The sequence below is a fragment of the Chiloscyllium punctatum genome, chromosome 17 (assembly GCF_047496795.1).
Source record: "Chiloscyllium punctatum isolate Juve2018m chromosome 17, sChiPun1.3, whole genome shotgun sequence".
NCBI classification, from domain to species: domain Eukaryota; kingdom Metazoa; phylum Chordata; class Chondrichthyes; order Orectolobiformes; family Hemiscylliidae; genus Chiloscyllium; species Chiloscyllium punctatum.
In genome coordinates, this window is record NC_092755.1 from 93,185,956 (window position 1) to 93,201,528 (window position 15,573).

General features: G+C 45.8%; 1 protein-coding gene across 3 annotated transcripts in view; it reads left to right on the forward strand.

Moving 5' to 3' along the window:
- The window catches only part of LOC140488133 (rabphilin-3A-like), a 239,796-nt gene that overhangs the window by 75,369 nt on the left and 148,854 nt on the right, over window positions 1-15,573 (forward strand). Inside the window, exon 1 of one of the 3 annotated variants that reach the window (XM_072587942.1) lies at window positions 9,268-9,386. The exons of the other annotated variants lie outside the window; for them this stretch is intronic. The gene's annotated coding sequence lies outside the window, so the exon portion shown is untranslated. Of the gene's footprint in view, window positions 1-9,267; window positions 9,387-15,573 lie in introns of those variants that run through there. 3 annotated transcript variants of the gene reach the window in all.

Consider the following 15,573-nt stretch of genomic DNA (forward strand, 5'->3'; position numbering starts at 1 on the left):
TAGCATTTGCCTTCCTTATTATTTGTTATAACTGCATGTTAATTTTCAATGACTTGTGACAAGGACACACAATTCTTTGAATTTCAACATTTCCCAGCCTTTTTCCATTTAATAAATTCTGCGTATTTCTGTTTTCTGATAACTTCACTTTTCTCCATATTGTATTCCATCTGCTGGGTTTGTTCCCACTCACTCAGCCTCTCCAAATCATTTTGAAGCCTCCTTGCATCTTCCTCACAACTCACATTTCCACCTAGTTTTGGGTCATTAGCAAATTTGGAAATATTACATACAAAAAATGTATATAGATTGTGAACAGTTGTGGCAATAATCTGTCACCCTGAGAGTGATCCATTTATTCCAGCTGTCACTTTCTTTTGTATGTCTCCCCGAGTCTAGAACTGCAAACAGTCATAGATAAGGGGCAAAGCATTTAAAACTTAGATGAGGAGGGATTTCTTCATTCAAACCTGGTGAATCTTTGTAATTCTCTGCCCCAGAGAGCTGAGAAAGCTGAATCTTGAGCATAACCAGGACAGAAGCCAATTGATTTCTGAATACTAATGGCATCAAGGGTGGCACAATGGCTAGCACTGTTGTCCCACAGTGCCAGGGACCTGGGTTCAATTCCAGTCTTGGATGACTCTCTGTGTAGAGTTTGCACATTCTCTCTGAGGGTTTCCTCAGGGTATCTGGTTTCATCCCACAATCCAAAGATGTGCAGAGCAGGTGGATTGGCATGGGAAATATAGGGTTGAGGGGTGAGCCTGGGTGGCTGCGATTTGGAGGATTGGTGTAGACTCTGTGTGTTGAATGGCTTGCTCTTACACTGTAGGGAGTTGATGATGAATATGGGAATATTCTCAAACCATAGCAATATTTACCTCGATCCCATGTACTATAATTTTATTTACTAACCTCCTGTGTGAGACCCTATCAAAAGCCTTCTGAAAATACTAATATGTCACATCTACTGGTTCTCCCATATCTATGCTACAAGTACAGTCCTCACAATAACCCACAGATTTGACAAACATGATTACCCTTTGAAAATCCAGGTTGACTCCACCCAAATGATTAGTTTCAAAGTGTCAGCCATGACATCATTAATAATAGATTCTAATATCTTTCCAACTACTGAACAAAGTGTCTGTAGTTCACCACATTCTTTTTCCCTTTCTTCTTAAATAGTGGGGCTGCTTTTGCTCCTTTCCAGTTCACAGAAATTGTTCCAGAATCTGCAGAATTTTGAAAGATAACCACCAATGCATCCTTTATCTCTGAGGCCTTCTCCTTCAGTACTTTGGGATGGAGCGCATCTGGTCCAGGAGATTTAATGACATTCAATCTACTTAATATTTCAAATTTAGCGCTATGTCTTTATTAATATTAATTTCTTTCAGTTCCTTATTTTCACAGGACCCTTTGTGCAATGCAGTTTTAGGCTATTTTCTTATCTCACTCCATGAATACAAACTAATTGTTTAGTTTTTCCACCTTTTCTCTATTTCCTTTTACAATTTCTCATTTTTCTGTCTGTATTAACAGACTAACATTTGGCCTTGCTAATCTTTTCCTTGCCACATGCCCAAAGTGGCTTATACAATCTGCTTTTATGTTTCTCACTGACTTGCATTAATATTCTCTACATCCTTTCTTTATCCATTTCATGGTCTTCCTTGTTGGATTCTAAATTACTTCAACTTTCACTTTTTCTGATAACACTGTAACTCATTTCTTATAAGTTAATGAAGTCTTTCTATCACCTTTGCAGAAATGTCAGGGTCTCAAATTTCAGAATGGCATTAGGAAACACACCTTTCAAGAAACCAGAGATAATTTGCTTAGTAAGATCACCTCAACAAAGTCCTCGAGGAAGTGAATAACAGCAAAGTCACTGTGGTTTCTTTCATTAGTCCGAAAGGTAATGGAATCTTTTTTGTTCTGCTTATATATTTTAGATTCCTTTTTTTTAGATTTCCTACAGTGTGGAAACAGGCCCTTCGGCCCAACCAGTCCACACGGATCCTCCAAAGAGTAACCCACCCAGACCCATTTCCCTCTGACTAATGCACCTAACACTATGGGCAATTTAGCATGGCCAATTCACCTGACCTGCACATCTTTGGACTGTGGGAGGAAACTGGAGCGCCCGGAGAAAACCCACCCAGACACTGGGAGAATGTGCAAACTCCACACAGACAGTCACCTGAGGTTGGAATCAAACTTGGTACCCTGGTGCTGTGAGACAGCAGTGCTAACCACTGAGCGGGAAATGAATACTGGCCATTTTAACCATTTCTTGACATACAGGGAAACAAATTCAATAATCTCTAAATTTTAGCCAAAATTAATCCAAGCAATCTAATTTTGGACTCACACCATTTCCATTGGAATAATTACAGGAGGATTTTTGGATCCATTGTGTTTTAAACAAGTGTATGCTGTGTAACTCTGTTACTATGGTAACACAGGCTGAGGATAATTGTTGCAAAATTGTCACTAAGTAGCAATTAATTGTGAGTGTTCGTACCTTTGATGGGGATAGGATGGTGAAAACCTAGCCCCAAAGAGTTCCATTCTTCACCTTGATCAGCCCAGTGTAACAGCCACCCACCAACCTTCTCCCCGCCCTTCCGCCAGCCCTGTTACATTTAAACAGAGAGTAAAGTTTGCAAATTTCCCTACTTCCTTTTTAGTTTGCAATCCCCCAAAACATACACACTGCCCATAAGAACATCATTTTAATTAACCTGTTGGATTCAAATCCAGAGTTACCCATCCTGAGTCATACAGTCGTTGAGTCATAGAAACAGAACCTTCCATCCAACTCGTCCATGCCGACCAGATATCCTATATAAATCTAGTCCCATTTGCCAGCATTTGGCCCATATCCCTCTAAACCCTTCCTATTCACATACCCATCCAGATGCCTTTTAAACGTTGGAATTGTACCAGCCTCCACCACTTCCTCTGGCAGCTCATTCCACACAAGTACCACCCTCCGCATGAAAAGGTTGCCCCTGGGGTCTCTTTTATATCCTTACCCTCTCACCTTAAATCCATGCCTTCTAGTTTTGGACTCCCCCACCCCAGGGGAAAGACCTTATCTATTTACCCTATCCATGTCCCTCATGATTTTATAAACCTCTATAAGGTCTCCCCTCAGCCTCCAAGGAAAATAGCGCCAGCCTATTCAGCCTCTCCCTAAAGCTCAAACCCTCCAACCCTGGCAACATCCTTGTAAATCTTTTCTGAACCCTTTCAAGTTTCACAACATCCTTCCGATAGGAGGGAGACCAGACTTGCACAAAATGCTCCAAAAATGGCCTAACCATTGTCCTGTACAGCTGCAATATGACCTCCCAAATACTATACTAAATGCACTGATCAATAAAGACAAGCATAACAAATGCCTTCTTCACTACCCTAACTACGTGTGACTCCACTCTCAAGGAACTATGCACCTGCTCTTTGTTCAGCATCATTCCCCAGGAACTGACCATTAAGTATATGAATCCTGCCCTGATTTGCCATTCCAAAATGCAACACCTCACATTTATCTGAATTAAACCTCCTCTGCCACTCCTCAGCCCAATGACCTTTCCAATCAAGTACGCTGAGGTAACTTTCTTCACTGTCCATTACACCTCCAATTTTGAATATGGGAGATACTAACCATATCTCCTATATTCACATCCAAATCATTTATATAAATGACAAAAAGCAGTGCATCCAGCACTGATCCTTGTGGCACACCACTGGTAACAGGCCTCCAGTCTGAAAAGCAACCCTCCACCACCACCCTTTGTTTTCTACCTTTGAGCCAGTTCTGTATCCAAATAGCTATCCTTGTATTCCAAGTGATCTAACCTTGTTAATCAGTTTACCATGAAGAACGTTATTGAATGTCTTACTGAAGTCCATATAGAGCACATCCACTAATCTGCCCTCATCAATCCTCTTCGTTACTTCTTCAAAGTACTCAATCAAGTTAATGAGACACTATTTCCTCCATTTAAAGCCACGTTGACAAAGCCCTTGCCTTTCCAAATAAATGTAACTTCTGTTCCTCGGGATTCCCTCCAAAAACTTGGCCACCACCGATGTCAGGCTCACTGGTCTACCTGGCTTTTCCTTACCACCTTTCTTAAATAGTGGCACAACATTAGCCTACCTCCAGTCTTCCAGCACAGTGGGACTTGAACATAGACCTTCTAGCTCATAGTAGGAACACTATCCCTGCACCACAAGACCCCTTATAAGAAACAAGTACTGAAAGTGATGGAGAAACTCAACAGATTTGGCGGCATCTGTGAAGAGAGAAAACTTATTTAACATTTGGAGCCTAGTGACCCTTTATTGGCATTGGACAGCTGCGCATCTCCGCCCCTGAACCCTGCTCAGACCAGTCCTGCTCCTAACCATGGGGACATGAATCAAGAACATATCAGGGGAAGGTGATGATGGATTGCTGCTCCTGGGATCAGATCTTACTTCCTCTGATCCAAAACCAGTGAATGGGAGTGACTTGCCACAAAATGGAATATGTGAACAAAGGCTCAACTTTTCAATGCAGAAAGGCAGCTTTTTAAGGGGACCATGGTGAAAAATTCCACCTGGGGCATTTGACATTAACCTCACACCTGGATTCATCGACCTCACGGCGGAATTTCATAACATGGGTCTTTCTCAGCAACAGCTGTCCAGCCTCCAGCCAAACTCTTTCCTTTTATTTAACTAATCACCCATAGGTGCTGAGTTTGATGGAGTTTGATGGCAACCTTTTGTATTTGTAAACATGAGGGAGAGCTGTTTTGTGTTTATAAAGATGAGGGAGAAATGTTTTGAATTTGTAAAGATGAGGGAGAGGCGTTTTGTGTTTGTAAAGATGAGGGAGAAATATTGTGGTTGTAAAGATGAGGGAGAAATGTTTTGTGTTCGTAAAAGATGAGGGAGAGATGTGTTGTATTTATAAAGATGAGAGAGATGTTTTGTGTTTATAAAGATGAGGGGGCAATGTTTTGTGTTTGTAAAGATGAGGGGGCAATGTTTTGTGTTTGTAATGATGAGGGAGATATGTTTTGTGTTTGTAAACGATGAGGGAGAGATGTTTCTTTTAGATTAAATTACATTATAGTGTGGAAACAGGCCCTTCGGCCCAACAAGTCCACACCGCCCCGCCGAAGTGCAACCCACCCATACCCCTACATTTACCCCTAACCTAACACTATGGGCAATTTAGCATGGCCAATTCACCTGACCTGCACATCTTTGGACTGTGGGAGGAAACCGGAGCACCCGGAGGAAACCCACGCCGACACAGGGAGAACGTGCAAACTCCACACAGTCAGTCGTCTGAGGTGGGAATTTAACCCGGGTTTCTGGCGCTGTGAGGCAGCAGTGCTAACCACTGTGCCACCGTGTTTGTAAAGATGAGGGAGATATGTTTTGTGCTTGTAAAGATGAGAGAGGTATGTTTTGTGTTTGTAAAGTTGAGGGAGAAATGTTTGTGTTTGTGAAAGGGATTGGTGTGGGAAAGAGGGATTCCACTTCATGGGGCATTGGCATCAGTTTTGGAACCGGGGGGATCTGTACTATTGGGATGGTCTCCACCTGGACCGATCAGGTACCAATGATCTAGCAAAGAGGATAAATAGGGTGGTCAGTAGGACTTTAAACTTCTAAGTTGGGGGGGAAGGGAAAGTGAAAGCGACAGGGAGGATGGAGTTAAATGGAAAGATAAGCAGCAGGATAGCATGTGTGCAGTCAGATTTAAACTTGAGGCAGACTGGGAATGCAGCAAAAAGGAAGGATAACTTAGGATATCTTACGACTTCCAATATCTCTAATGATAAGAAAGTTAGCATTAAGGCACTTTACCTGAATGCTCGTAGCATTCGTAACAAAGCAGATGAACTAATGGCACAGATAATTGTGAATGATTATGATGTGGAAGGCATCACAGAGACGTGGTTACAGGGGGGTCAGGACTGGCAGTTAAACATCCAAGGATTTTCAACTTATCGAAAAGACAGGGAGGTGGGCAGAGGGGGTGGGGTTGCCTTGTTAGTTAAGAACAAAATTAAATCGATGGCACTGAATGACATAGCGTCGGATGATGTGGAGTCTGTGTGGGTGGAATTGAGGAACCACAAAGGCAAAAAAACCATAATGGGAGTTATGTACAGACCTCCTAACAGTGGTCAGGACCAGGGGTGCAACATGTACCAGGAAATAGAGAAGGCATGTCAGAAAGGCAAGGTCACAGTGATCATGGGGGACTTCAATATGCAGGTGGACTGGGTAAATAATGTTGCCAGTGGATCCAAAGAAAGGGGATTCATGGAATGCTTACAGGATGGCTTTTTGGAACAGCTTGTCATGGAGCCCACAAGGGAGCAGGCTATTCTGGACCTAGTGCTATGTAATGAACCAGACTTTATAAAAAATCTTAAAGTAAGGGAACACTTAGGAAGCAGCGATCATAATATGGTAAAGTTCAGTCTGCAGTTTGAAAGAGAGAAGGCAAAATCGGATGTAATGGTGTTACAGTTAAATAAAGGTAATTATGAGGGCATGAGAGAGGAACTGACGAAAATAGACTGGAGGCAGACCCTAGCAGGGAAGACAGTAGAGCAAAAATGGCAGGAGTTTGTGGGTATAATTGAGGACACTGTACAGAGGTTCATCCCCAAGAAAAGAAAGATTATCCAGGGAGGGATTAGACAGCTATGGCTGACAAAGGAAGTCAGGAAATGTATTAAAGAGAAAGAGAGATCCTATAAATGGCCAAGAGCACTGGGAAATCAGAAGATTGGGAAGGTGACAAAAACAAACAGAGGATAACAAAGAGAGAAATAAGGAAGGAGAGGATCAAATATGAAGGTAGACTAGCCAGTAATATTAGAAATGATAGTAAAAGTTTCAATACATAAGAAACAAACGACAGGCAAAAGCAGACATTGGGCCACTTCAAACTGATGCTGGAAGCCTAGTGATGGGAGATAAAGAAATAGCAGGAGAACTTAACAAGTACTTTGCATCAGTCTTCACAGTGGAAGACATGAGCAATATCCCAACAATTAAAGGGAGTCAGGGGGCTGAGTTGAGTATGGTTGCCATTACAAAAGAGAGAGTGCTGGAAAAGCTAAAAGGTCTTAAAATTGATAAATCTCCTGGCCCCAATGGGCTACATCCTGGAGTTCTGAGGGAGGTGGCTGTGGAAATAGTGGAGGCATTGGTTGAGATCTTTCAAAAGTCACTGGAGTCAGGGAAAGTCTCGGATGATTGGAAGATCGCTGTTGTAACCCCCTTGTTCAAGAAAGGATCAAGACAAAAGATGGAAAATTATAGGCCAATTAGCCTAACCTCGGTTGTTGGTAAAATTCTAGAGTCCATCATTAAGGATTGAGGTTTCTAAATTCTTAGAAGAGCAGAGTCTGATTAGAACAAATCAACATGGATTTAGTAAGGGGAGGTCATGCCTGACAAACCTGTTGGAATTCTTTGAAGAGGTGACAAGTAGGTTAGACCAGGGAAACCCAATGGATGTGGTCTATCTAGACTTCCAAAAGGCTTTTGATAAGGTGCCACACAGGAGGCTGCTGAGCAAGGTGAGGGCCCATGGTGTTTGAGGTGAGCTACTGGTATGGATTGAGGATTGGCTGTCTGACAGAAGGCAGAGAGTTGGGATAAAAGGTTCTTTTTCGGAATGGCAGCCGGTGACAAGTGATGTCCCGCAGGGTTCAGTGTTGGGGCCGCAGCTGTTCACATTATATATTAATGATCTGGATGAAGGGACTGGGGACATTCTAGCGAAGTTTGCCGATGAAAGAAAGTTAGGTGGACAGGCAGGTAGTACTGAGGAAGTGGGGAGGCTGCAGAAGGATCTAGACAGTTTGGAAGAGTGGTCCAGGAAATGCCTGATGGAATTCAATGTGAGCAAATGCGAGGTCTTGCACTTTGGACAAAAGAATACAAGCATGGACTACTTTCTAAATGGTGAGAAAATTCATAAAGCCAAAGTACAGAGGGATCCGGGAGTGCTAGTCTAAAGGTAAACATGCAGGTTGAGTCTGTGATTAAGAAAGCGAATGCAATGTTGTCAATTATCTCAAGAGGGTTGGAATATAAAAGCACCGTTGTGCTACTGAGACTTTATGAAGCTCTGGTTCGGCCCCAATTGGAATACTGTGTCCAGTTTTGGTCCCCACTTCTCAGGAAGGACATACTGGCACTGGAGCGTGTCCAGCGGAGATTCACACGGATGATCCCTGGAATGGTAGGTCTAACATATGAGGAACGGCTGAGGATCCTGGGATTGTATTCATTGGAGTTTAGAAGGTTAAGGGGAGATCTAATAGAAACTTACAAGATAATACATGGCTTGGAAAGGGCGGACGCTAGGAAATTGTTTCCGTTAGGCGAGGAGACTAGGACCCGTGGACACAGCTTTAGAATTAGAGGGGGTAAATTCAGAACAGAAATGCGGAGACATTTCTTCAGCCAGAGAGTGGTGGGCCTGTGGAATTCATTGCCGCAGAGTGCAGTGGAGGCCGGGACGCTAAATGTCTTCAAGGCAATGATTGATAAATTCTTGATGTCACAAGGAATTAAGGGCTACGGGGAGAATGCAGGTAAGTGGAGTTGAAGTGCCCATCAGCCACGATTGAATGGCGGAGTGGACTCAATGGGCCGAATGGCCTTACTTCCGCTCCTATGTCTTATGGTCTTATAAAATGAAGGAGAGATGTTTTGTGTTTGTAAAGATGAGGGAGAGATGTTTGTGTTTGAAAAGATAAGGGAGAGATATTTTGTGTTTGTAAGGATGAGGGAGAGATGTTTGTGTTTATAAAGAGAAGGGACAGATGCTTTGTGTTTGTAAAGTTGAGGGAGAAATGTTTGTGCTTGTGAAGATGAGGGAGAGATATTTTGTGTTTGTAAAGATTAGGGAGAGATGTTTTGAAACATCTAGGCGCCTAGGTCTCAGTGACTGGTGAATGAGGGTAAAGTGTTGCTCAGAGGGGGAGGTTTTGAAGGAAGAGCCTGGAGGTTCAGGCCTGCAGTATTGGGCTTTTTTTTTGTTGGTGGGGTGTGTTTAGGGAGGTACGTTGCACTGATTAGATTGGACTCCCCTCACCGCCACATTCACCTTGCTCGGTCTTCATTTTCCATTCTCAGATTAAATGATAATAGTGTTGACTGACGGCACCACGTGTCAAGGCAGCACTGACCAGCAGTGGGTCGAACATCCATCAGCTGAGACTGTAGGGTTGGGAGGGGGAGACAGAACAGCGCTGACTGCAATTAAGCAGCAGAACTCATATCAGAACACACACAGCACAGGATTTGCACCATCTCAGAGGATCTCCTCCCAACCTCAGGTAATGTTGCTGCTTATATTTGATCATTTATTAATGTGTTACCTCCTCCCCTCAACAAAGATCGTGTCTTTAGCCCATCAAATTTTGCGTGTTAGTTATTTACCTGAATTGTCAAAGTGGGGTGGGATGCTCAGCGCACTTTTCCCGGGACATGACAAGGTCCCTAACAGAATAAATAACCGTCCCGTGCTGTCGCCTGACTGTGTGGCGAGTGGAGGCTGCGGACCAGCCCGGTTCCTGAGGCTGCTCCCACTCGCTGTGATGTGGGATTTCTAGGTGTTAGTGCGGAGCAGCCGTGGGCTGGAAATAGGGGAGTATCCTGCTTTACCCACACCCCCTTCCCTGTCCCGGACCCACATAGACAAACACACACAGACCCACACAAACACACAGACAGACCCCCCACACGCGCACAGACACTCCCCATACACACAGACAGACCACCCCCCTCCCCGACACGCACACAGACAGACCCGACACACAGGCAGACCACCCCCCGTACACACACACACAGGCAGACCACCCCCTGTAGACACACACACAGGCAGACCACCCCCCGTACACACACACACAGGCAGACCACCCCCTGTAGACACACACACAGGCAGACCACCCCCTGTAGACACACACAGGCAGACCCCCCCCCCCGTACACACACACAGGCAGACCCCCCCCGTACACACACAGGCAGACCCCCCCCGTACACACACACACAGGCAGACCCCCCCCGTACACACACACACACACACACACAGGCAGACCCCCCCCGTACACACACACAGGCAGACCACCCCCCCGTACTCACACAGGCAGACCACCCTCCCATACACACACACACAGGCAGACCACTCACCCCCCCCCCCCGTACACACACAGGCAGACCACACCCCGTACACACACACACAGGCAGACCCCCCCCCGTACACACACACACACAGGCAGACCACACCCCCCCGTACACACACACACAGGCAGACCACCCTCCCGTACACACACAGGCAGACCACCCTCCCGTACACACACACACACACACACAGGCAGACCACCCTCCCGTACACACACACACACAGGCAGACCACCCTCCCGTACACACACACAGGCAGACCACCCCCCGTACACACACACACACAGGCAGACCACCCCCCCCGTACACACACACACAGGCAGACCACCCCCCCGTACACACACACACAGGCAGACCACCCCCCCGTACACACACACAGGCAGACCACCCCCCCGTACACACTCACAGGCAGAACACCCCCCCAACACATACACAGACCACCCCCCCAACACACACACACACACACAGGCAGACCACCCCCCATACACAAACAGGCAGACCACCCCCACACACAGGAAGACCACCCACCCATACACAGGCAGACCACCCCCGACACACACACACAGACCACCCCACACACACACACAGACCACCCCCCCACACACACACAGACCACCCCCCCACACACACAGACCACCCCCCCACACACAGACAGACCACACACACAGACAGACCACCCTCCGACACACACACAGACACAGACAGACCACCCTCCGACACACACACAGACAGACAGACCACCCCCCCGACACACACACAGACAGACAGACCACCCCCCCGACACACACACAGACAGACAGACCACCCCCCCGACACACACACAGACAGACAGACCACCCCCCCGACATACACACACAGACAGACCACCCCCCCGACACACACACACAGACAGACCACCCCCCCGACACACACACAGACAGACAGACCACCCCCCCGACATACACACACAGACAGACCACCCCCCCGACATACACACACAGACAGACCACACCCCCCCAACACACATACACAGACCACACCCCCCCCCAACACACATACACAGACCACACCCCCCCCCCAACACACATACACAGACCACACCCCCCCCCCCCAACACACAATCACAGCCAGTCAGGCGGCTGTATGCAGACGCTGCCTTTTCTCTGTGCTGATAGTTTGTATTTCCTGGGAGTGATTCGCATTGGACCGGGGGCAGCTGGGGGGGGGGTGGGTTGGGGGCAGGATTGATCATCTTTCCTCAACTGTTCCCTTTCCAGTCGCTCCTTTCAATAACCAGTCGGAAGAACAGGAGCTGAGGCTGGTTTTAACCCAGGAAGCGCTCACTCACCTGCAGATACGGGTGTAACCCTGGGCCCTGATAGCGCCCCGAGCTCTTCATCCGAACTGGGAATATTATCGCTGCAACATTGAGTCGGGTTGATTTTCGTTTCTCTCTTAAGAATCGGATCATGATAAACTCTAACGCATTTCATTCCAATGTAGTCTGTTTAGTAAAGGGGTGGGGAGTGGGTCTATGTGGGTCTCCTCTGCACTGGGTTTGGGGGTGAGCTGTGTGGCGTGATTCAGACAAGACACTTTACACATCTCTAGTGTATATTTGAAATTCAGCGCACATTAAACCAGGCTGTGCTGTCTGGGATGTTCCAGTATCCATTCGCTTTAGATAGTTGTTCAGCCCGGCTCTCGCTCCCCAGGATGGGATCCCTGAAGTCCCAGTGCTGGAGAGGGATCTGTCTCCCATTTCTACCTCGGCCCCTATCCTGAGCAGTGTCCCGTTTGGAGGCTCCAGTTCCCACTTCGGCGCAGTATTCCGATAGTGGTCCCTGTTGGATGGCTGTTCAAAGCCCAGTGCGAGCAGTTGGAGACGCAGTCAGTTCCCCGGGTTTGTCTTGCAGAATGCAGCTGGCACTGGGGGGCACCACCTCGAACGGTTTACACTGACTTTAGTTCCCAGCTGGCCAGGCCACAACCCCCAGTCAGTGGTGTAAAACCCCCGGGGTGAGTGCAGTCTGTGGGCGGTTTCTGTCTGTCCCCCCCACCTTTCTGAATGGCAGGGGCTGTTGGAGGGGCATTCCCCTTTGTGCGACCAGCTGGTTCTCTCTACACAAATACAATGATTTACCTGTCCTTTGCACCATCACTGACCGGCTTCAGTTTCCCCTCTCACGGGGAGGGGGCTCACATGTGGTTCCATCCTGTTAACCCCACCACCCAGTTCCTGCTGGGAATTTCTGAAATACTCATTGTTACTGCCCAGGTTGGCCTACAGTGTAACAATGAGCACACTTCCAATTACTTTCCTGGTTGTATAGTGTCTTGAGGCTTGTGAAAGGTGTTTCCTGACTCTGGTAACCTTCACACTCTGTCTGACCCCTAACTGAATATTTCCCCCCCCCCAAACTGCCCCCCACATCCCCAACTGGTCTCGACCCCTCCCCACTTTGTGTTACACTTGGACCAGAGTGGGTTAACAAAGGAAAGGCCACCCCATTTATTCAAGGTAAAGGGAGCCTTGCTTGAGTTTTTTTTTGTAGCAACAGAGAGGGTTGATGTGGCATACCCAACCTCTAAAGGCATTCGATAAAATACCACTTACTGGGTGGAGTTTTCACATTCTCTCCAAGTCGGTGTGGGTTTCCTCCCCCAGTCCAAAGATGTCCAGGGTAGGGGGATTATGGGGATGGAGGGTCAGTGTGGACTCCTGGGCTGACCGGCTTCTTTCTGCACTGCAGGGATTCAACCCTATGGTACAATGATTCTGTGTCTTGTCAGCAAATTGAAGCCTGTGGAATAAAACAGACATGGTAGCAGGGATTCAAAGTTGGCCAGTAACAGGAATCAGAGAGTAAGTGGTGACTGGAGGAAATTGTAGACACAGTAATTTCCCAAGGCTTGGCATTATGACCTCTGAGTTTCTTGATATACTAATGACCCAGTCTTGGGGGTACAGGGTGTCATTTCGAAATTTGCAGATAACACACAGATTAGAAAATTGAGGAATGAGGAAGAGGATAATGATAAGCTTCATGAGGACAGGCTGATGGAATGAATAGACACACGGAAAATGAAATGTAATACAGAGAGGTGATTCATTTTGATAGGAAGAAGAAAGATAGGCAACGTAGTCTAAAAAAATTAAGAGTTATACAGCGCAGAAACAGGCCTTTCGGTCCAACTCATCATACTGACCAGATATCCTAAATTAATCTAATCCCATTTGCCAGCATTTGGCCCAAATCCTTCTAAATCTTTCCTATTCATATACCCATCCAGATGCTATTAAAATAGTGTAATTGTACTAGCCTCCACCACTTCCTCTGGCAGCTCATTCTACCCATGCACCACCCACTGAGTGAAAAAGTTGCCCCTCAGGTCCCTTTTAAATCTTTCCCCTCTCGCCTTAAACCTATCCCTCTAGTTTTGGATTCTCTTACCCTGGAAAAAAGACCTTGGCTATTCACCTCACCTGTGCCCCTCATGATTTTATAAACCTCTTTAATGTCACCCCTCAGCATCCAATGCTCCAGGGAAAACAGCCCCATCCTATTCAGCCTCTCTCTATAGGTCATAGTCTCCACTCCCAGCAACATCCTCGTCCGTCTTTTCTGAACCCTTTCAAGTGTAACAACATTTTTCCTATAGCAGGGAGACCAGAATTGAATTCATTATTCTAAAAGTGGAGTCACTAATGTCCTATGCAGCTACAACACAGCATCTCAACTCGTATACTCAATGCACTGATTAATGAAGGCAAGCATACCAAACATCTTCTTCACCAACTTGTCAACCTGTGACTCCACATTCAAGGAAGTATGCATCTGCACCCTAGGTTTCTTTGTTCAGCAATACTCCCCAAGACCCTACCATTAATTGTATAAGTCCTGTCCTGATTTGCCTTACCAAAATGCCACAACTTACATTTATCTAAATTAAGCTCCATTTGCCACTCCTTGGTCCATTGGACTACCTGACCAAGAGCCCATTGTACTCTGAGATAACCTTTTTCACTGTCTACTAAACTACCAATTTTGATGTCATTGGCTAACCCAAATCATTTATATAAATGACAAAAAGCAGCAGATCCAGCACTGATCCTTGTGGCACTCGCTGGTTACAGGCTTCCAGTCTGAAAAACAATCCTCCATCACCACCTAAATTCTAAAGGGATTACAAGAACAGAGATATCCAGGAGCAGACGTGTAAATCATTAAAGGTTGAGATGTTGCTAGTAAGGAAAATAGGATCCTCAAGTTATCATTGTGCCATTGAGTACAAAACCACGGAATATATGATAGAACTTTCAAAAACATCAGGTCGCCCTCAATATGAAGTATTCTGTCAATTAGGAAGCATGTGAACATTCTAGAGGTGGTACAGAAAAGGTGTATCAGAATGAGACGAGAGGCTTTGGTTACAAGGGTTAATTGATGAAACTGAGGCTGTTCTCTTTGGAGAAGAGAAGGCTGAGATGAGATCTGATGACGTTCAAACCCATGAAGGTTCAAGACAAAATAAGTTAAGAGGAAGTTTTCCGGTTGTAGAAAAGGTCAAGAACCAGAGGATTGAAGGTGATCGGTAAATGATGCAATGGTAATGTGAAAATAATTTAAATGTAGTCAGTGGTTAAGGTCAGAAAACATTTCCTGAGAGTGTGGTAGAAGCAATTTCAAATATGCTAGCTCTGATGAAGAGTCACCTGGACTCGAGACGTTAGCTTGCTCTCTCTCCATGGATGATTTCTGACCTGCTGTGTTCTCCAGTATTTGTTGTTTCCAGTACAGATTCCAGCTTCTGCAGTGATTTTCTCCCTCTGAAAGGGAATTTGATAAGCAGCTGCTTGCCTGTGGGGATACAGTATGGGAGTGGGACAAGCAGATTTGATTTTGGAGAGAGCAGAACCTGACTGGCTGAATGGCCTCCCTCAGTTCTGTAACCATTCTAAGAAACTAATTGAATAATGATTAAAATGCAACAAATGTAAACTCAAACTATATTTGAGTGAGAGAAGCAGCTGTAATATAACACAGCTCACTGGGAAAAGGGCAGTGACTGGTCTAATACCTATACCTAGATTTCAGAATTGGGGGGAAACCCATGAATTTTTATTTGAAACATTGGTCAGTATGGAGGACTGGCCCTATATCACATTTCTGTAAAATTATACTCCCAGAAAAGACTTGGATGCTTTGTCTAAATTCAAACCTTCAGCTTGTGGCATGGAGAGTTCCCACCTTCACTTCCACAGTTATATTTTATAAGTACCATATAAGTTGTAGGGTCACTGGATAAGTGAGTCAGAGGCCCAGGCTAATGCTTTGGAGGCATGGGCTAAAATCACACTGT